Genomic DNA, 21,720 nt, shown 5'->3' on the forward strand with positions numbered 1-21,720 from the left:
TCGACTCGGGATACTTATAAGATACTACCATGATTTTTTCAGATTTTTTGGTCCAAAAATAAATTAGGCCAAAAACCAGCCTTACCGACCCTCCCCCTTTAGCGATTAAAAAAATTCAAGAGAATTCTAAAGAATTAAAATGTGAATTCAGGACAAATCAATAAGAATTCAGAATGAATTCACAATAAATTCATATGAATTCTAAAAAATCTTTAAAAATCTCTTCATATCTTTGAAATCCATCAAAATATTATGAAATCCCCTTAAATTTTATTCAATATATTTCCTGAAATCCTTAAAAAATTATTAAAAACACCTTAAAAGCTTTTAAAATCCCTTAAATACATTGATATCTTCGGAAATCTTACAAAATCCTTTGGCATCTTTGAAAATTTCTTCAAATCTTAAAGAACCTTCAACATCGTTCCATATCTTCTGAAATTCTATGAAATTATTTACAACCGCATGAAAGTTGTTAAATTCCTTGAAACTTTGTAAAGCTCTTAAAAATTCCTTAGAATCGTTTAAAATGAAATGAATTATGATAATAATTTAAATCCTCTGAAATCACAATACATTACTGAAATAAATTACAATGGCAATCAATTCAATTTATTGAAGTCTATCAAAAAAACCTTAAAATATTTCAAATTCTGTAAAATCATAGAAAATACCTCCATTTTCGTAAAAAAATGAAATATTTTATTTCATGAAATCCCTTAATATAACTGAAATCCTCAGATATCTTACAAAATCCCTCTGAATCTTTTAAAATATCCTAAAATCTTATAAAATCATTCTATATCTTCCGAAATTATAGTAAATTATCTAAACTCTAAACCTCCGTATTTTTATTTTAAATTTCTTAAATTTTAAAATCGTGGAAACCCGTGCAGAAATTGCCCAACTTATTCCCGAGTTATGATCTGGGCCTGATCGGATGTTCCACATGTGGCCCCACGGGGGCAGATGATGTGGTTCGCGACAGAACTACGTCGGGTCGGTATGGTTAGACAAGATTATTTTAAGTTTTCGGTTATCGCCGTAATATTGTTTTTCTTTCATATAACTTAAAATGCCAAAAGCAAATAGTATATTGCGAGTTCGGAAAGCGTCGTCGTTTTGAGCGCATTTACTATTTATGTGAATAAAAAAATATTTTCCAGCTTTTCAGAATTTTATACTTTGTTGCTGATATTCTGAAAATAGAGATTACCTTGTACCAAATGTATGGATTTCCGGATTAGTAACATTTTAAATTAAATGCTTTTTATATTTTCTCCAACATAACCTAACTTTTTAAATCTCACTCCACGTGCCCCATGTGCATTAGTCAAACAAAAAATCATTCCAAAAGAATATTAAGGCCATGTGACGAGTGGGTCACGTGACCAGATTCGTACCTTACCGCCACCTTTCTTATTTCCCAACTTATTTTCACACGAAGCGCCACATCGAGTTGAAAATTTGGGATGATAAATGAGAAGCACTAAGAAAAATGGTCTGGTCTTAAACTGTAATAATTACGAAAAAAGCAAAAAAAAAATTATTTACAACAAAAAACTTTTTTTCATAATTATACAAATTTAGGACCAGACCCATCATTCTTAGTGTTTCTTGTTTAGTATCTCAAATTTTCAACTCGGTGTTGCGTTTCGTATGAATATAAGTTGAAAAATAAAAAAAGTGGCGGTAAGGTAGGAATCTGGTCACGTGACCCACTCATTACATGGCCTTAAGAAGATTCAAAAATATTTATCATTAAAATTCATTTGTGCGTGTGGATGTGTGTGTAATAGCTCTAAATTTGAACATTGTTTGTCAAAGCATAAAAGTTTTCTTCAAAATGCAAACTCTTATCGATAAATTCAAGCAATACAAACAGAAAATGTAATGTAGTATATTGAAAAAAAGATATAATGCATAATGATACATAATGAAGAATACTGAAAAATTAAAGTTTTGTAAAATGCAAAGTTGAAAAAATATTAATATAAAAACTTTTGAAATTTTACTAATTATAGAAAAAAATTAAAGGGGCCATATCTGGACCACATTTTGGATGCCCAGATCTGGGCCCGGTCGGGTAGAGCGTTTCAATTACGGTCTAGCGCTAGACAGATTACCCTATCAGGCCCAAATTTTTCCCGATCGGGGCCCCACCGGCGCCACACCAAAAGTTCTGCACGGGAATCCTTTTAAATGTTTAAATCCTTGGAAAATGGTTTGGAATCTTTTGAAATAGGCTAAAATATTTCAACTCCTTCGAAATACCTTGAAATTCCTTGGAATTTAAAAAAAACTAAAATCTTAGAAATTCTTACAAATCCCTTCAACTTATTAAAATCCTTTAAAGTTTAGAAATTTTTACAAAATACCCTAAAATATTTCAAAAGAATTCAAGAAAACCCAGAATTAGGAAATTTCTCTGACTTCCTCCGACCTGCGGACACACCCTGCTTTGAGAAGTGATGTTTATTTTGTATAAGAAATATCGCATTAGGGTCCCGTTATTCATCACAATGGATGAATTATTGTGAAATTGTTAAGTAAAATATATTATGTGAGAAGGGAAGCAATTTGCTGAATATCAGATGAGCAAGAATTAAAGATTGTTAAAGGAGAGCTCCATTTAAGGCAACTTATAGTCAGCCAGTGCACTGCCTAACAATGGCTTGTAATACCTCATACTGTCGCTCTTATGTTCACGTACAGTCTGCAAGTGAGCTCGCATTACCGGAAATCTCAGACCATACAAAGTGAAGTCTTTCATTTTCATACACTGACGACAATCCGATAGCACAATACACATCTGACGTGCAGATCTTTCGGATAAAAAGAGAGTTAGTTGAATCTTTCTCTGTTACATTCTCGGATATGAATTAAATTTGCTGAGAGAGTTGCTTAATGAAAATTTCACTTAAGGAGAGGGCTTAAATCACTTAACTTTCACAGTTGCGGAAATAGTACGTTTTAGGAACTGTAGACTTTACAGCCCAAAGTGCTTTCAAAACAGGGAAAATAGTATAATAGGGTGATTTTTTACGAAAATAGGAGAATAAATTCTTTGAAATAAAATTAAGTTTCAGAAACCATATTGACTTCAATATTAAAACGGTTAAGATTTCAAGTTGAAATATATTGCATTTCCAACTTAGTAGTTCAGTTTTCTACAAAATAGTTGAATTAAAAACAAAAAAAGATTAATTTTTTACCAAAACAAATGAATTTTCAACGAAAAAGTTGACTTTTAAATAGAGAATGTTAAAACAAAACAGATTTTATTAATTTTTTTATTAATTTACGTAGGCGAATTTCCAATTAAAAAGAATCGACTTTTAATGAAAAATAGTTAGAATTTCTTTTTGGTTTCTATTAATTCAGGTCGAATTTAAGCGAAAAAACGATAAAAGTAAGAAAAACAGGAAGATATCTTGAAAATACAGGCAAAAGGGAATTCTTTGAAAAAGAGGAAAAGAGAGGACTATTTAACTTCAGCAGTTGCAAAAATAGCATAAGTTTTCGGAATTACCTAGAGGTACAACCTGACCCCAAATTATTTTATCTTCCAGCGAATTAATTGTCAAAATACCCCAAAAGCTTTTCTACTGTTTCGTTTTTTTTTGTTTTTGTTCAAAAAGGCGGAAAGTGATGCAAATAAAGTGCATCATAATAACTGCTATTGTTTCTGCATAAGTTTTGAGAGCGTTCTCTTTGTCAGAGTTTCTGTCAAGCGCGTCCTCGGTCTAATGGGAGGAAGGAAGTTCGTTTAAATGTCCGTCACTTCCGTCACTTCCGTCTCGACAGGTAAGTGGATATAACGAGCAGAATCGATGGATCTACTTGACTTTTTCCAGGATTAAATACATTAGGACTCTCACGTCTTTAAAAGTTGAGTTGCTGCACTGATTTCATAATAGTTTAACGACTTCGAGACAAGTAAACGCAACGGCTTACGTGATTTGCAAGTCGAGATGCTTGAATCTTTGTATTTGGTGTCAACCACCCACTAGGTGACATGATGCAAGTTTTCTATTTGATTAACAAGCAATACTCAGACTTCACAGCTCAAAATGACCTCAAAACAGTGAAAGTAGGATAATTTTACACGAAAATTGGGGAATAACAATGGAATAAATTTTTATAAATAAAATTAACGGAGATACCACATTAAATTCAATATTAAAAGCTCGGGAAAGGCTTCAAATTTCGAAAATTTTAACTCGAAATCTATTGAATTCAACAAAAAATAGATTTTTAGCAAAAAAGTCCAACTTGCAGCCAAGTAACTGAATTAAAAAAAAATACATCTTTAATGAAGAAAATTAATTTTTTTAAAAGCAGTTCAACTTTCAACCAAGTAGCCGAATTTCCAACCAAATATGGAATAGTTAAAATATCAGATTAAAAAAATGAACTTTCAAAAACATTTTAAATAAAAAATAATTAAATCCGCCAAAAAACGAGGAATTTTCAACAAAACTATTGAATTCTTAATTAAATAGTTACACTACGGTGTGCTGTAACAAAAGATTTCTTTTTGACAAAATAGTTGAATTTTCAACAAAATAACTAAATGATCAACCAATAAAGAATAAAATTTGTAGCCAAAAGAGACAAATTCTGAACTAAAAATATAATAGTAGACTTGTGATTTAAAAAATTAGGCTGATCGTATAATATCACTATTTAAATAAGCTTTAAGAAAAAATTATCAATTTTTTAGAAAATGCGACTTTTCAACCCGCAAAGTTGAATTTTTAAAATAAAAAGAATTTTCAATCCAAAAGATGAATTTTCAACAACAAAAAATTGAATTTTTGAAACAAAAAGATTTTTTTAAATATAATATTTTAAACATTCATCCAAATTCAGTTAAATTTCAAACTTATAGAGATGAATTTTCAACTAAACAGTCGAATTTAAAAATAAAAAATATGAATGTTTAACCAAAAACCAAATACTTGAATTATCAAAAAATTTAATTTTTAACGACATCCTAGAGTTTTTAACCAAAAGAGGTAAGCACATTTTTATACACCCGGGTTACCCGACCACAAAAACCCCTTTCCAACTTTTTGAATAATGATGTCATTTAAATCGTTTAATTTTAACGAATAATTAATAAAATTATTATTAATTTTATTATAACGGAACATATTTCACGTGCATAAATCAAATAACTTGATAATAAAATAATAATCCACTGAAATTTGAAGTTTATATGGTGGGTACCCGGGAATCCTGCGTGTGTCCACGGCCTATATATATTTTGAAGTCGATTATGCTGCCAAAAAATTCTAAATACACTATTTTTTTAGAATTAAGCTGAATAATGATGATTAGTGCCTCCAACGAAATTTTAATTTTCACTCCACCGTAAACGGTTAAGAAGGGACAAGAAGGGCTAAAAAGGGGAACAGGGGGAAAAGTGTTGATTACTAATCGGCTAAAGCAATTGCTGACATTTCTTGCAGTTTGCAGCAAAGATATCATCACATCGTTAAGACCCTTGTAAATTACATTTTTCCAGCCGAGGACGGAAAAATGCACTTTGGGTGCACTGAGCCGACTATGCAATTGTTGGTCGCAAAAAGTAATGTAGTTTTCCGAGTTTCGCCCACTTGTAGCTTTCTACGTAGGCAGCTAACTTATTTTTAAATGGATGAAACGAAGCGAGACGTTGGGCGAGAAAAAAAGAGCACGAAGTCTGAAAGTTAAACAGGGTGTGCACCTATGCGAAGAAATGTGGAAAAAATAGACAAAGCTCATCTTGTTGAGTGCACTTGATGATAATCATTATTATCTACAAACGCCTCAGTTGACGTGAAGCGAAAGTTCGATCTAGCTCAGCCTAGTTTGCTAGAGCAGAGAGAACTTCTACTTTTGCGTGCACAGCAGTGATTCTATCTGTGTTCTCGACGAAGTTTGTCTCTCACCTACACGAGAAAAATATTTCGAGAGTCATAGAATAATTCACGTACTCATTTTATTATTTCGAGGTCTGTTTATGTGCCAGATGTTCTAAACGTTCCACTGAACGAAATTTTTTACTAGTGGCTTTGCAAACCAGAAAAAACGTTCAAATTTTTGTTGATTTATATTGGAAATAATTTTTTATTGAAGCAAAATTATAACGGACATATTAAATTGCAGTTGGAACAACATTTATGGGAAAATTGGAAACGGGCAAAAATATTTAGTTTATTTGAACGTTCGGAACTTCAGGTATATGGATTGTTTTGAACCTTTTGTAATCAACTTTATACGACATTTTTAGAAATTTGTGGACCATCCTAAAGTTCTATAGATCTCAGACAGTCAAGTCAAGTTTCAACAACTTATTTTTTTCGTGTACCCTGTGTAGAAGTTTCCAAATATTTGCCTTATTTCCGACTTGGGCTAGATCGGGTACACAATTTTGAGGATGTCAAATACGGCCCCCTCTAGGCCCCGGCTTAACAGCCAATCTTGAAAGTAGATGGCACCCCATTAATTTCAGGGCCTAAAGTGGGTTGATTCCAAATCTCCCACGTTTTTATGTAAAGAGTCAAACGTCAAAAATATTTCAATTAATAATTGAAAAAGTGTCAAAATAAGTGAAAAAATTCCAAATGTCGCTATTGTAAAAATGACTTAAAGAGCCAGTGCAATATTATAATCCGCTTATTTCAAAACACCTTTTTACATTTAATTTTAATATAGAAATTAAAAGCTACTTCAATTTAGAAACTGAAACCAAAAACATTGCAAAATACTGAAATAGTTTATCAGACACAAATGCTGGCTGTTATATTGCATCTCACGACTTTTTCCGATTGTTTAAAAAAAAAGTTTTTTTTACAAACATTTTGTTTCTAGCCTGACATACTCCAATATTTTCATATCGTGATCTGTTTGATAATCTGACTTTTATATTCTCAAATTTCAGTTTAGGAGGTGATATATACGATTTTAATATATATTTTTTTAGAATCCCTTTTAATTAAGAATAATACAAATAAATTAATATGGGCCCAATCAGGGCCAGACCGGGTTATCTCTGGGCGCTGCGCTTATGCCCCAGTCGGGTATCACGTTTCATTTGTAGTCTGGCCCTATCTAGATAGCCCTATTTGGGCAAAATTCTGTACTTGATCAGCTTCACATTAGAATTTCGACACGGCACAAAATAATTTTTTATCTAAGCCGGTAGTCAACTACAAAAAGATTAGATTAATTGAAAACTGACAGTTCCAGGTGATCGATGATGCCATTTTTTTAAATTATTGATATGAAAATAACAGTTTCGGAAAAAATGAATTAAGTTTGCTTTCTCACTATTCAACTATTCCCTTCTTTTACCTTTTTTCTGGGTTTTCCATTGAAATGCGAAATTATTTAACACAACGGAAGAGAAAAATATAATTATGTTTGATTAAAAGTTCATTCTTTTCAGGTGAAAATCTACAGTTATATATTTTGGTTGAGAATTTTTCTCTTTTGGTTAACAATTCTATTATTTGGTTGAAATAAACTTTTTGTTTAAAAAATATTGAATTTAAAATTGGTATTTTTTAAATAAATAAATCTGCTTTTATTAAAAAATTAATATCTATGTCAAAAGTCAAATAGGAATTTCGAAAATTTATATTTTTCGTAAAAGCATCTTGTTTCATTTAGTTAGTATCTCGAATTTATGTTTATGCTTATTAAAAATTGAATTGAAATTTGGTTAAAAAAGAGGTACAAGGAGGGAAATTGGGTCAAACTTCTCGATTTTAGGTGTTTGAAGAGATTTTTCAACTTTGAGGGAGGAAAAAGCGATTAGGTGAAAAAGGGGACAGAATGTGATCCTTGAAGTAAATAGAAAAGAAGCGACTCTCTACTGGATTGGAGAATAGTGTTAGACTCTCAGTTAAACTGAAGCAATCCCGATTTATCACACTCTTGACTGACGAGAGATGAGTCAGCACCAAGATTGAAGGAGGAGCAGATTGTACAATGTACAGGACGTACACACTGCCTACGCCCACAGTTTTCTCGTTCGCTCGAAGAACCGGGTTTCTCCAGTGGGAAGTCATCGAAGCGAGTAGCTTCTTTACTACTGCCCATTTGCCCCGTATGGTACCACTGCGAGCTGTAATTTTTTCCATGAGCAACACTTTGCAACACGTGCACGGTATCCGTTCAATCTCTTCATTTACTCATGATTCTATTTATAATTTTTACAAGTCTTCTCATCCTACACACTAGTTTTAATAACAAACTAGAAAAAGCAAGAATTATTACTACTCAAGTACTTAGTGGGTGTGATTAGAGTGAAGAGTATGGACCTTACCAAATATGATCTTACTACAGGGTTTGCAGTCAGTTTACATTTTTTTTTTATCTATCACACATGATGACTTTGAGAAGCACTTTGCCTGGAGCGATTGCTTCAGGCAATAAAGTTATTACGTTTTTTATTGTAATTACTAAACTTTAATGTTATATGGACCTCACAGTCCAAAAATGCTTTCAAAACTGGGAAAATAAGAGGAATAAATTCTTTCCAATAACATTAATATATGTACTATGTTGAATTAATTATAGAACGTTTTAAAGCCCTAAGATTTAAGGAGTCTACCCACTTTAGAATTTTCCAAAAATCGATTTCAATCGCAGATAAGTTATTTTGAATGAAAACTTGCATTATGAAAAAACTGTAGGCATAATGTACGGTTCTAACATCGCTGATTAAGCTCAAGTGAGAGTTTTTTTTCGATTTTTCGTTAAAAAAAATTTCAACGCATTTTCCGCGAAATAACATTTTTGGACGGCTTGTTGATAAAATCTCTGAAACTACTTAACCGTTCCTTATCAAAATTCTACCACACATTCTTCATAAGCATACCTATAGCACATATCATCCTTTTTTGTATATTTTTTAATCACTATTTTTATGCATCTATATTCACTAAAATAAAATTTTAAAAAATGTTTTCATGTATTTCGAGAGTGTATTTATTGAATGTAACAGCTTATTTATTAGAATCTATCTTTTTAACCTATGAAACAAATTCTTGAAAATAGCCTTATTTTTACGCGTCTAAAGTTGGTAAACCACTTAATGTCAAAATATATATAGCATGTTCAAAAATTTCCAAGAAAACAGTTTATTTTCCACCAAGAAAGATCAATTTTGAAAAAATTGAATTTTCAACGAAATAATTGAATTTGGAGCCAAATTGTTGGTTTGTGAAGTCAAAAAGACATTTTTTTTAGAAGCCAGTTGAATTGTCGACCCAAAAATTTGAATTTTCTAACTAGATCTTTTTTCTACAAAAAAGATTATTTTCGATAAAAAAACAATGACTTTTAAACAATACATTGAAATATGCTAACAAAAAAGAACTAAATTTTTATCAAAATAGTTGAATTTTTAATCAAATAGTTTAATTTTTAACCAAACATTCAAATTTTTAAGCCAAAAAAAAGATTCAAGTTTAAATGAAAACAGTTGCATTTTGAACCATATATTTAAATATTGCAGATAAAAAAGTTCATTATTACGATGAATTTGATAAAAAAAAATGAGTTTTCAATTAAAAAGACGAATGGTCAGCAAAATACATAAAGTTTTAACCAAATATATAGTTTAATTTCAAACCAAGAAGATCGATTTAATTTATATTCAAACACGTTAATTTAGAATTTTAAAAACAGGCTTTTCTACAAAAAACTTGAATTTTCTACCAAATAGTTCAATTTTCTATTAAACTCTGAAATTGACAAAATAAATAGGTGAATTTTCCGTACGAAAACTTGAGCTTTCAACAACAACAAAAAAAGTAACATTAAAACATTTCAAGGGATTCCACAAACTTTCTAAGGATTTAAAATGATTCAAGAATATCTTAACGGAATTTTAAGATTTTTTATAAATTCCTTGGCCTACGAATTTCATTAAGTAATAATAATTAAAACAACAAAAAACGAATTTGCCACCAAATAGTTTAATTTTAAACCAAACATTTGTATTGGCAAGAAATTTGAATTTCCATAAATAAAATATATTTTTAACCAAACAGTTACATCTGCAAAAAAATAGTTTAACTTTAGGTAAAATAGACCAATTTTCAAGGAAATAGTTTAATTTTTAACCAAAAAGTTTGATTTTTCAACATACAAAAGATGAACTTCCAAACAAATATTTGGTTTTTAAAGTCAAAAAGACAAATTTTCTAGAAGTCAGTTGCATTTTCAACCCAAAAATTTGAATTCTCTTAATAGATTTATTTTCAACCAAAAAAGATATTTTCCATAAAAACGATGACATTTGAATAAAAAATTGGAATTTTTTACAAAAAAATTATATTTTTAACCAAATGGTCGAATTTTCAAGTAATAAAAAAAAATATTTAACTTTAACCGAAAATAGTTGTATTTTTAACCAAATGGCTATTCTATCCAAAAAGACGAATGGTCCACAACATACATAATTTTTAACCAAATAGTTGCATTTTTAAACTAAAAAAGATAAATTTAATTCTCATCTAAACACATTAATTTTAAATTAAAAAAATGGATTTCGCACAAAAATTTTAATTTTCTACCAAAAAGTTCAATTTTCTACCAAATTGTGGAATTGTCAAGCCAAAAAGGTGAATTTTCCGCCAGAAAATATCACTTCTAAACAAAAAAGACAAGTAATTTAAAAACATTTCAAGGGATTTTACGAACTTTCCAAGGATTTCAAGTGATTAAAGAATATTTTAACGGAATTCTACGATTTTTTAGAAATTTCATGGTCGTTGTATTTTTAACCGAAAAACAAGATCGACTGCAGTGGAAGTAGTAAAAAAAAGTTGATTTTTTAGTTTCCTTTTGAGTTCATCCTGTACTTGACTTGAAGGCTGTGAATTAGCGTTCATAAAAAGGCTCTAAATGTTGATTTGCCAAAAAAAAACCTTATTACATTATTTATGGATGGCCCCTAATGATTGACGAATATTTTCATGTGATTTTTGGCTAATTTACAGCAAATCTCCACAATTTTATTTTACCTGTTGCCTATAGATTGCACGATTTTATGAATTGGGCGTTAAGTTGCAGTTTAAAGGCCATCGTACGCCAAGTGACTCATTTCAGGTCATCTGAGAAGATGAAGCGTGTGCCAACTGTTCTTTCGAAACTCGAGAGCTGTGTTAGTTTTCATGAGATCAATGGCCCCATTTGCAAATCTTGCAAGTTTGATTTCATCAAACAAGAGTAGCGAGAAAATGAAACCTTTTCCAGCAAAAGATAAGAAATATCTTGAATTCAGTACACATTTACCGTGAGGGGAATGCAAAGAATGCAAAGAAGACTCGATATCAAATGGGAGTGCTTAAGAACAAGTGATCTAATTCTGTGCGCCTACGACCTAACACGTGAGAGGTTTCAGTTCAAAGAGGTTAGATGAATTATAAAACTGAGACTAAAATCCAAGTACCTAGCTCTGAAGCTTCAGGAATGTGCTGGTAGTTTTACTCTTAAAAACCTACTCTTTATCGTCCACTTGCACTTTAAAGTTTTGAGACTGTTGAATACACACCTGGAACAAAGAAAAAAAAGAATAGGTTAGTAATTAGTAAATATTTAGATTACAAAAATAAATATAATCATTGTTTTAAAGAATTATGCGGAATTTACTATTTGTGAAATCGGAGCATACACAACTGATTCAAGTATGTCCACGATTGCGCCAGAGTTTGAGAATTCCTATCAGGTTTGTATGAAGGAATCCGAATGTCAATACTCATAGAAGAGCGTTGGACTGAAAATGAGGTCAGCATATTGTTCATTGAAGACTTGGAAAAGCTCTGTATTATTTCATTGACTATGAATTCAGGGTTATTTAAAAGTTATATAATTACATACTTTACAGTCCGCTTTAAATTTCTAAGATTTCAAATTGAAATATGTTGTAATTTTAACAATAGTTTAATTTCAAACCAAAACTGATTTTCTATCACAAGATGTGAATTTTCAGCAAAAGAGTTTAGTTGCTAAGCTAAAAAGTCATGTTTAAAATACCACTGACTTTGAAACCCAAAATGATGAATTTTCAATAGAAAAGCTTAACTTTCAACACAGAAAGATCATTTTTTTACTAAATAGTTGAATTATCAACGAAAAAATTTATTTTTAACATTTTTTAATTTTAACCAATTTTCAATGAAAAATTTTTCTATAACAATTCAAATTTCAATTTCAATAAAATATTTTAAGTTTTAACAAGAGTTGAGTTCTTCACCTAAAAAGTTGAAGATTTCAGAAAATCGTTGACTTTGAATCCCGAAATGATAAATTTTCAACCGCAATATATGGATTTTCAGCTAAAAATATATTATTTAATATTTTATAAGAAAATTTTATTTTACATAAAAAAAGAGATAAATTTGACCAAAAACTCGAAATTTCAACAAAATAATTAAATTTTCAACAAAACAGGTGTGTATTTCAAGCTGTGTAACGTAACATTTGAATCTTAAATTTTGAACACATAAATTTATTTTCAATAAAAAAGGAAGATTTTTCTACCCAAAACAGTTGAATTTTCGATAATAAAAGAAGACGTTCTAACAATATAGTTGAATTTTCAACAAAATGATAAAATTTTCAACCAGAAATATAATAGTAGACTTTTTACTTTAAAAAATTAACCGTCAACCAAAAACATTTGAATCTCTCATATTGGATTCTATTAATTCAATGCGTTTTCAAGCGAAAAAATGAGAAAAAGAATAAGGAAAAAAAGAGGACATCTTTTTAAAAAAAAGGGGGCAAATATTAAAAGAGTGAGAGGCCTGTAATTAGAATTTTAAGAAAGGTATGCATATAAAATACTGAACGTTGTTTTTTTTAAAGCTTGGAACAAAAAAAATAAATAAAAGACCTAAAAATTGGAAAATTCTTCTCCATCGGTTTTTGGAGCTATATTTAATAAAAGCGCACGTACTCTGTTGCCCAGCTCAGAACTACTTGTTTGAGAGAGAAACTGTCGCTTTTCCAAGTCCGATCAAGACCTTGGAATTTTCGATGAAAAAGGTGATATACTTTGTAAGTTGCTTTGGCAAATGACAAGGATAGTAGATTTAACGACTTGGTTCGCGGAAACATTCTCTCGACATACGTGTCCAATCCACTCAGAATCAGTTCTTCGAGTCTTGACGGTTCGTTAACGAGATAACGGCCGATAAGTTTCTTGCCTGGAAATGTAGTGAAAATCAAAACTGAAGCCAAATGTTGGCCTGTTGCTATTCATTCGAATCGATAACGGGAGAACGATAACGGGAGAACGAGTACGTCTCGACGGTTTTCAGGACGAGTTTTTACAAAACCATGGGAGGCAATTAAACCCGCTCGACGATGAATCAAGCCTTAACTAAGAAAAAGTTTTTACTTGTCAGATACAAATTGGTTGCAATTTTCTCGGATACCGATAAAATAAGAAGATTTTTTAACGTTGAGTTTTTTTGCCGATTCCCGTTTCTGCAGAAATATTTTTTCGCGAGAAGGAATTTTGGAAGAAAAAGTGGGGCACTGAGCGAACTGATTCTGTTATTTAATGATGCGAATACATTTTTATTACACCAGAAGGTGAGAGAAAACAATCATGATGTTTGCAATTTTTATTATTACCTCGCTCTGTTTTCTAAGGTTCGTTTACTTGAAACATATTTTATTCTATCAAAAGGATATGGTCTAGATTTAGATAGTGACTAAATCAATTATTGAAACACAGTAATATGAAATCATATAAATTTATGTGACATCTTCATGTTTTACAAAAACGACTAATCAAGCTGTTTAATATGAATACATTTCCATTCAATGTAGCAAGTTTCTTTCAGAACAGGTCTCACACCTATTTTATAAAATTAAGATAGTGTCAACATTATCATTTTTTTTTAAATTACCGAAATAGTGTATACAATATACATCTCACATGAAAAGCAAGTGAAATCCTTTCGAATCTTTTAAAATACGTTAACAAAATCCTTAAAGAACTCCTCAAATCTGGTACGAAATCTAAAAATTCAAGGAAACTTGGCCAATCCATATTAAATCCCTTTGGAAACTTTAAAATCCCCTAAAATCTCATTTTAAAATTTTATGTATCCCTTAAATATGATAAATTTTGTTTAGATCTCTGAAATTAGATGAAACCCCATTAAACATCTGAAGTCTCGTTAAATCCATTGAAAGTCTTTAAAATAATCTGCCCGCCGTGCGGGCACATACTCATCGCGCGCTATGCGCGCGGCTTGCTTCGCTCGCAAGTTTGAGCGCGCCTAGGGCGCGCGACGGTTGAATCTCGCGGTTCGCACTCGATAATAGGTTACCTCGCGCTTCGCGCTCGGATATTTATTCTTTGCATTTGGAATGCTTGAAAAAAACTTTATCAAAAAGATCTCTTTTAGATGGCAGTATTTATATGCGTCTTTATATTCTGAATTTGTCTACTTAATTAAGTATAGTCAAAGATAAAGTTTCTCAAAGCTCTGTAGGCTTTGACGTACACATTCTCATCATGACACTCGCGCTGCGCGTTCGATTTCCGACAGACATTTGTAAACAGGTTTTGTTGGATTTTTTTCTCGCAACTTTCGTCGTTTTTCCACACATTTTTTTTTACTTTTTTCAACGTTATTTTTCACGAATAAAACAAAAAGTACGCGTCCTATCAAGAAGTGATTCTTAACGAAATTGTAGATCTTTTTTGGGATAACCATTTTTGTTAATTCATCTTTTTTTGTATCCTACATAGTTTGTCTACAAAATGAAATTTTTTATTTTCCATTATTTTTTTTGCAATCAAAATTTGAATTTTCGATTTTTGAAGAAAATACAAAAATTGGTTATGATAATCTTGTAGGGATTTCGAAAAGAAATGTTTTTCTTCTCTAGACTTTTTTTCATATCGTGCGTTTTCGCCTTCAAATTTTGATTTTCGGTTGATTAAAAAAATGTTGAAAACACTATAACTCTGAGAATTTTCTTTTTATCGAAAAAAGTCATAAGGATAAATTGTTTGTTCTTTTCAATACTATAAACATCCGTACATAGAATTTTCAAATTCAGAAAAAAGTGGTCTCAAAAATTTTCAAAATGTGCTAACTTTTTATAATTTTTATCAAAAATGGCTGGTTAATGAACTCGTAATTTCTTTTATGACCTAGAAAAAGTGTGCCAAAGATGGATTTGATTCGTTCATTTTTTCGAGAGTTATCGTGTTTACGGACGGACGGACGGACAAACAAACAGACAGACGCCATCGTGAAAACCTGATTTTCGGATTCAGGGGGTCTCGAAACGTGGAGATCCGTTGAAAAAGTGTGATGTCAAATTTCCGATAATTCTAATACTTTCTCAATCATAAATGATGAGAATGTAAAAATGACTTTAAAATACCATAAAAGCTGGTAACGATCTTTGAAATCATATTCAAAACCTTTGCATTTTTTTTAAATCCTCTACAATTCTTCATATTTATATGGAGAAATCTATTATTTCATTTTGAAATATTAGGAATCTCTTACAAACTGTAAAAATGATTGAAATCTCTAAAGACACCTCGGAAATCTTTTGAATTCCCGTACATCTTAAAATGCTGCAATCGTAGGTCTGGTAAAATTCCTTGAAATAATTTTAAATTTCGTAAATTATCTTAAAAACTGTTTAATACATTGAAACTTTGAGTCTGGGCCGGTTTTGGGGCTGGAGGAGGTGGGGAATTTACCTAGATATAGGGCCGTTTCGTAGAAAGCGATGTTCGTTCCCGCCAGAGCGATCGCCGTTCACTCCCCGTAGCTCCTTTTCCCCATACTTGTGTCGCGGCGTCAATTATCGGAAGGACTATATCAGAAGGCTATATCTCTAGGTGTCACTTTTTCAAAATATTATCAAAGTAGTTGCATTGTCAGGGCTGCTAAAATCCAAAAAGTTCTACTACTGATTTCAATTAAATTAGAGTGAATTTATAATAATCTAAGGAATTCAAAAGAATTCGATAAAATGCCTAAAGGATTTTAACTTACAGTATTTCAAGGGAATTCAAGAGACTTCGAGGAAATTAATAAGAGAATTCAAAATAAATTCAATGAAATGTCTGAGAATGCAAAGTGATGTTAATTCAGAGTGAATTCCAAATTACATCACATGAATTGAAAAATATTTAAAAATCCAAAACATACCATTAACTTTAGTAAATTTGAGTGAATTAGAAGAATTCAAGAGAATTTGATAAAATTCAAACGAAAACAAGATAAATTAAAAGAAATTCGAGTGAATAGAACCAAATTTGTAGAATTTCAAAAAATTCCATTTAATTTAGATAAATAAGAGTGAATAGAACTAGTGAATAAAAATCTGATAAAATCCATTGTAATACAACACGGAGAAAAACTTCAAGATATTAATTCAAGAAAGTGCGTGATTTTAGAACTACAATGTTTACGTGGTTTAAATTTTAAGGTCTCAGACTCTAAAAACATAGAATTCAAGACCTGAGAGCAAAGGGACGTGGCCTAATGACTGGAACTTCGAGATCTGTGCTTTAAAAGCAAGGGTTCCAAGATCTTAGTTCTCGCGCCAAATCATAATAAAATCATGGAATAGTGCGTGAATTAATCTCCTGAAATTTCTCTCCGTGAAGGTGAAATAAAAAATTGTAAATCCAAAAAAGATCTATCGAATTCAGTTGATTTATAAAGAAATTCAAAGAGTTCAGGATGAATTCAAAGGAGTTAAAGAAAAATTTAATAAAATTGAGAAATCCTTAGGATCTCTCTTTTTTAATTGATTGAAAGAAGAATTGACTAAAGTGATATTTTTATTTTAAACAGTTGAAACAGTTAATCTTAAAAAAAGTCACTAAAAAGTGATCTGAAAAAAAAGTAACGAAAAGTAACTGATACAATTATGAGGCAGCTCTGTGCATCATCAAAAAAAAGTAACAAAAAGTATCAATAGTGCAGCGATTCCGAGCCCTGTCAGAATGTCAGGACAAAAGATCGTCTGAGACATAAATGGGACTGAGACAAAAATAAACATCAGTTAGAAAGTAGACAAGAGGACTATGCGAAGCTCCCATTCTTTCTTTTGAGTGCATCTCAAGCATTAAACGACCGTGAGAGGAAAAGGTGTACCTCGATCTTGAACTCAACGAACCAAAGTGACAGTTACCAGGCGATTATTACGCTGTCACGGTCAACCCGCGAAGCGGAACAGCAGAAGGGCACGATACCTTCACTTGGCAGGCTTTTCAGGTTAACCTCCTCGTCGTCTGTTCTACCACATACTTCATACTGATCGATATAAACCACTGATATAATCGATCAATTTATCACAAAGATGTTACTCCAAGCGTGGAAAAATAGTATCGGTGCCAGAAATGATTACCCCAAGTATAGCATAAAACCATTATTATCCGCCTGCCAATTTCCAAGATTCTTTAATAAATCATGTTCCCTGAAGCTTGACAATGTTTAATTATTTTTTATAATGAATTCTGGAGCAATTTCTGTTAGTTTAAAAGTAGAGAAAAAGAGTACTTATTCATCACATAACTGATTGCTCTTTATTTAGAAACTACTGACTTACTCCCTGCATCCTGATTTTTTCTTGGCCTGGCTCTACTCTCATAATGGGAATCTATCACACTTCGGAATTTTTTTTTTTTGGAATCATGCTCCTTCCAGTAATAAGTAATTATCAAACTTTTTATTCAGCTTCAGCCATTCCCAAGAAAAAAATCTTTGAAAAAATCTACGCATGTTACACATCCTGTTGCCGGAATTTATTTTGATTAAAATTGTTTCTTTTTTAAAATTAAAATTGACAATTAAATTGATTTAAATTAGTGATAGGCGTTTTTTTCATACCGGTCTGGGAATGACGCTTAACTTTTACTCATGGCATTTGTTTCTTTTTTTGATCAAGAAACGAGTATCTGTAGTCCTGAGTATCCGAGTACCCGTTTGGATTTTTCCTATAATTAATTTATATCAAGCCAGAATATTCATTTTTAATAACTTTCTTCATATGAAAAAATTGGGGTTTTAAACATTTGTCACATTTACACCAAGAACCGATTTTAATATGCAAAGCAGAAGCACAAGACACATAAATTAATAAGAATATTATATCAGGATGATCGCAAATTTCATTTTCAAAATTTCCTAAATTTCCCCTTACCAATTTTTCATTTCCCCAGACCGTTATTATTAAAAAACCATAATTGCAACCTTGTCACATTTTTAACTTAGGAGGTATCAATTTTAAATCAATGTGGAATGCCCGTGTTACTTATTTAGGCAAAAGGCTCGTTCCGCAATACCGCTCCTACACAAATCGCTAATCAATCTCTCTAGCAATCACCCCAGTCAAAGAGTTTTACAAAGTCATCAGATGTCATAGATCACACGAATTTATGTGTTATAAATTTATGCTTGCTATGTTTCATGCTGTGTAGTCAATAAATGAGTTCTAAAGTGATACATTTCGAGGCTTACATTACAGCTGACGTACATAAGCTCTAATATCATCGGCTTTACGTACGTAATTTTGCTGCCGAGTAATGCCAGTAAGAGGACGTCATTATTAGGAGTTAAAAAACACGACAGCAGCCTTTAACGGTACTCCAGACAACTGACCCGCTCATGACACCATAAGCGTATTACAGTACTCGGAAGTTGTAACCGGCTGCTAAACATTAAACACAGGCGATTCGTCATTTGCCGACAGCGAATCATCTTGAAATGCATGGTGTAATTTCGCGTGAACTGTATCTATAACTACGTTAAAACGATTTATTATCGTCTGTGGACTTTTTTAAATAATTCGAGCACTATTCTAATTCAGAACCTCGAAAAGATTGACTATGAAAAGGTCATTTTACGCTGTTCGAATCATTTTCAGCATGAAGGGTGGTCGTTTTAATCGAGGGAAAAATCCCAGTCATTTCCCAATTCGCACAAATCTGCACGGTCATTGAATTTAGAAAATTCAAACTCTTAAAGTTGAACATTATTTTATTTGAATCAATCAAAAGTGAACTGCACATTAAATCATTGAAAGTGGAATTCTTTCGAGTTTTAAACTTTATATTAAAATTAAGGCTTAAAAATGGGTTTAATTCAGAAATTGTTTAATACAAACGCATAATAATTTACACGCATGAAATACAACCTTTTGATATTTTTCAATTAAATCATTTATAAAGTTAATAACGTTAAACTAATAAATTCTATTGAACATAGTTAAAAATTTCGGATTAAAAATATAAATCCACCCTATAATGTTCAGTAATCTAACACGGTGAGCTTCGTCAATCTTCAACCTAAAAGTGATTGATAATGGTTCTAGTCTAGTGTGAAAACTCTTAAATAATATTAATGACATGACAACACTATTCTGCTGTACAAAAACCTTCACAAGACACAGTTTTCAATTTATTAAATTCTTTTATAATACTATGAACTCAGTTTTTAACGTGGAATAGCACTTCCAAAAAATTACTTAAAATATGGAAAACAGAACATCTAATTTCACTTATTAAAAAAAAGAATGTATACTTTTTTTCTTTAAATATTTGAAACGTTTAAGAACTATGCGAAAGTGATAAATAATAAAAAGTCGAGCGCAAAAAAGCTTTAATAACCTTACTGACAAGAAACATGTTTTCTGTTGGAAACATTACAACCCGTGCAGAAATCGCCCGATTTCAAACTTAATACCGCTCTGGCCCCGATCGGATTTCCTGATCTGGTCCTGATCGGTAGAACTCTGTGGCCCATATCTGGGCCCGACCGGGCCAGACCGATTTCCTACTGAAACGCCATCTCTATGCACTCGCAGAACGCGAGGAAGATGAGAGTAAGTAATTACACTCTGCGGGCTCATTGAAGATTAACCTCAAATACATTAATAATTAATTAAATTGTTTCAGGGAAAATTAGTATACTTACCATTAGATAAGTCAAATATTAGTATATGATAAAATTTATCAAGTTCTTTTATTCTTAATTATTATTTAAGAATTCAAGGTTTTTCTATTTAATGTAGTTAGAATTATCAAATCTATTGACAAGAAATGGATTGCAGTATGCACAAAATTGTAATGTTTTTAGATTATGAAAATAAAATATGTGATGCAATCGATTATGTTATTGAAACTTGGATTCTGTATTAATAATAAAATCATTACATACATACATTAAGGAAAAATTTTCATAACATGAATTTCAGAATCAAGTAGTACAATCAAAATGCAAAATGCCAATTGTGTAGGGATTCCAACAAGAGCTAGTTACTCAACTGCGCATGCGTCGCATTCGGCATCTAATTGGTTTCGCGCGAAGTTTAAAATTCTAAACAAAGTTATTTTTCTTTTTTATTATAAACAATGACATTTCCACTTATAAAAATTTCTATTAGGTCGAAATTAATTAATAATATTAAAAATTAATTGACTGCATATACTGTAAATAATATTTAAAAGATCCAGAAATATTTAATTCAAAAATTTTCATTTTTGTTTAAAAGTTGTTTAGTCTATATTGCTTCTTAACATACTTAACAAAATAAAACGATATAATAAATGATAGCTCAATTTTTCGGCGAAAATATTATCTACAACAACCTTCTCGAATTTCTTAAGAAGTAATGCAATTGACCGAAAATTGAACTTCTTTACAGTAAAATGTTAATAAATCGTAAATCATAATAGGTTATTTCCCATTGATTTTCTTTGGATGCATTCGAAAATGTCAAGTTGTAGGGAATCATTTTGCGAAAAAAGTGTCTAATTTGTTAAGAAGTTTTATAGATTAAATTTTTTTCAAGAAATTAAAATTGTTAATTAAAATATTTTTGATTATCATCCATTTTTTCATAAAAAACTAACCTTTTCCTCGAAACTGATACCATCTACAATAATCTTACGTTTCGCAAAAGCAGAACTAAATTTTGTAGTCTGAAACCTCTTCTTTTCGTGCATGTCGTACTTTAATTTTAAATTAAAATAACTTAATTGGAAATTCAAAATATTAAGGTGGCCTTCGAAAGGAGAGGACCATTCCATAGTTTCGAGTTTACTTATATTAAATTTCCATTCGTAAAATTCACGAATGGATTATAATGAGACTGATGGAGTACCGATCAGGCACCGATGGGGCACCGATCGGATTTACCGTTCGTGTCCCGATCGGGACCCGATCCGGACTGGTCTGGTCCCGATCGGGGCCAGATCGAAATTTCTGCACGGGAAATTGAACAATTACATTTTTTATTTAAACTGAACCCTTTGAAAACAAAACTTAAATTATTAGGTATAATTAAGTCGTTTTAAAAATAGTAATTGTTTAGTTGATCTTTACAGGTTAAAATTGAACACTTTCACTTACGGATTGAAATAATTCTAAAGGGAACAATTAAAATTGTAAAATTTAAAGTCTAAGTGCTCACTTGAACTGAACAGTCAAATAATGTTAGGTATTAAAAAATTAATCTTTTTTAAATTAGTAAATTTTTAATTTAATGGGTTATAAATGGAATATTTTAGACTGAAACAATATTTGAATAGGATTTGAAATTGCATAAATAAAAGCATTTACAAGGTAGATAGAAGTAAACTTTGGGAAATTCTGAAAGAGTATGGAGTCAATGGATGGATCCTACAAGCTATAAAAACAATATACACAGGTAGCAAAG

General features: G+C 31.1%; 1 protein-coding gene across 3 annotated transcripts in view; it reads right to left on the reverse strand.

The window, feature by feature from the left end:
• Positions 1-21,720, reverse strand: part of LOC117170314 (protein hu-li tai shao) — a 132,232-nt gene that overhangs the window by 71,336 nt on the left and 39,176 nt on the right. Inside the window, exon 1 of one of the 3 annotated variants that reach the window (XM_033357005.1) lies at positions 11,456-11,524. The exons of the other annotated variants lie outside the window; for them this stretch is intronic. The gene's annotated coding sequence lies outside the window, so the exon portion shown is untranslated. Of the gene's footprint in view, positions 1-11,455; positions 11,525-21,720 lie in introns of those variants that run through there. 3 annotated transcript variants of the gene reach the window in all.

This window comes from Belonocnema kinseyi, chromosome 3, assembly GCF_010883055.1.
Source record: "Belonocnema kinseyi isolate 2016_QV_RU_SX_M_011 chromosome 3, B_treatae_v1, whole genome shotgun sequence".
NCBI classification, from domain to species: domain Eukaryota; kingdom Metazoa; phylum Arthropoda; class Insecta; order Hymenoptera; family Cynipidae; genus Belonocnema; species Belonocnema kinseyi.